Raw genomic sequence first — 2,488 nt, 5'->3', positions numbered from 1 at the left:
ACTGCGGGCAAGGGAGGGAGAAGAGAGCAGATGAAGGGAAAACCGCAGCTGAAGCTTTCTTCCCCAGGGGAGGCTCCCACTTCACTGTCCCCGGGCCAGCTGGGCCCCGGCGCGGGGGCGCGGCCAGGCCTGTTGCCCCAGCCCCACGCCACGCGTGTCCCCTCGGCTCGAGCCTCCCGCCGCAACCCGCGCTCCCTGCCCCTTCTGCTACGGCCGGGGACTCCGGGACTCACTCGCGCAGCGGCGGCCACCTCGGCCTCCGGGCACCACTGGAACCTCGGGCTCCCTGGCGCGCACTTCCGGGTCTTGTCTAGGCAGCTCGGAGGTCTCCTCTCGATCGCGGGCTCTCCAGGGGCCGCAGGGGAGCTGGGCCCAGAGCAGCGTGGGGATGGCGCTTCCTTTGGCGTTTGTCCTTCTCCAAGGAGGGATGGAGGGAGGGTGGGGCTAGATTTCTCTTTGCCCTTCACCGCCCATGTAGGCCTAGAATCTAAATTGGTGGTTTCCCTCTTCCTCACCCCCACTGTCCCATGTGCACTCCACTTGCCTTCTCCCTTGACCCCTGCGGTTTCACCACCCATCCCCACCTCCCTTCTTGCAAATCACAAGGAGTGGATCACCCTGCTGGGCCCAAATCCACTACCTATGCCCGAAGTCTAGCCTGTCCTCTCCTTTGGTTGCTTCATCCCGGCCTGTTTGCCATTCACTACTCCAGCGCCTACCAATCTTACCTGGAGTATGTAGGTGAGCAGGAGTAACAGATCCCATGGGTACCAGTGGGCTAAAGGAGGTAGAAAAGCCTTAGAAATAGGGTCAAGATTTCAAACCCCCTACTGTGCCAGGATGACAAAGAGTTTGCCAGAGGCATATTTGATATGTTGAAGCAGGAAAAATGTTAGGGAAATGAGTTGTTCATGATAGGGGGTTTCCTGCTCAACTCAGAAACAGTTACCAGTTACGGAGTAAACTGGCATTATCTCATTAATTTTCACAGCGATCCCATGAAGTCTGTGCTTTTTCACAATTTTAGATGCCTTTAAAAACTGCAGACTCGGTAAGCAAGTAAAGGTGGTCTTTAGAACCCTGGCCAGTTCAAACTGCACCTTGGGAAGGAAAACATTAGACTGGTTGGAGATTTGTAATCCAAGCAAGTGTGGGAAAGAAAAAGACAGACACGGTGATTCTGCCCAAGTTGTAAATTTATAAACATGAATGGGATACAAATGTAAGAGGTTAACCATTTTCTAAAAGTGAAGGTGAATTGGATACATCAACAGAATTAAAGATTCCAGTATTTATTTTCTCATTGACTCGTACAGTGGGCTGTTTAAAATCCTTCCAGGCCTGGACGAAACACTTGTTCCTTCATGAGCCCGTTTTTTGAAAGGAGTGTAAGATGTGACGCCATAGGGTACAAACGTTAGCAAGAAGAGACAGGTCTGCTGACTCCAGTAAGGAGTGCCTATGGGGAGGCAGTTCCTACCGGTGTCCATTCCTGATGACCCCTAGAGCCGTATTTAAGTTCTCCAAACCCAGGGTATCCCTCCCTGGACAATGCTAGTCCTGTACTTCTAAATGCTTGCTCCTTAATTCCCTCTTTTTTTTTTTTTAGCTTTTATGCTAACCACATATTTTCATGGGTTTTTATATTGGTGATGCATAACTTTTTGGCATTTAATGTATGACCAGTACCTTTTACATTACCGCACTTAATTTTCATGCTATTAACCATTCTATAGACAAGGAAACCTAGAGAGGCTAAGTAAAATTTCCAAAGTCACACAGCCCATAAATAGCAAAATTCAAACACAGATATGTAAATTCCAAAGTCATTGCTAGGACTACTACCTTAATCTGTCATAGTCACCATTACCTAATAGATGGTTTGATTCGTTTACATTAACTGTGCCCATGGGGTAGCATTGAATAGCACAGCATCTGGCAACTGTACTTCTGAATCAAAGACTAGATGTCACATTTTCAGATGTGAGAATCCCATTGTGCTTTGCTGTTGACACCCTAGGGGTCTCCTTTGAACTTCATTCTTAGACTTCCTCAGTTGCTCCCAAACTACTTCCTAGGGTGAGGCAATCCTCCAGAGAGCTTATTTCCTCAAAGAAGCCATACTCTCACCTGAAGACCTTCTGACATGCTCTTTTGCCTGAAATATTCTTCCTGCTCCTCTTCCAGGGGTCCCCATGTCTACAGTCTACATCTACTTTTTCGTTCAAGCCAAAAACCAAGTAATCAAACTTGATTTTCCCATTACCCACATTGCTTCACTGCTACAATTTAACCAGAAGTGGTAGGAAACCTAATACATGTCCATCAATCAACAAGTTCCAATTAGCAGAAAAAGAGAGCACATTCTAGGCATTGAGAAATGGAACTGTAAATCTAGTGACAGGAGCATAGGTAGCTTGACAGGAGGTAAGAAATTTGGGAGCTCTGACCTGTGGCAGGTCATTGTCAAAATTAATCTAAGCCAAAA

This window comes from Nyctereutes procyonoides, unplaced genomic scaffold, assembly GCF_905146905.1.
Source record: "Nyctereutes procyonoides isolate TBG_1078 unplaced genomic scaffold, NYPRO_anot_genome, whole genome shotgun sequence".
Classification (NCBI taxonomy): domain Eukaryota; kingdom Metazoa; phylum Chordata; class Mammalia; order Carnivora; family Canidae; genus Nyctereutes; species Nyctereutes procyonoides.
Note: the sequence above shows the minus strand (reverse complement) of the source record.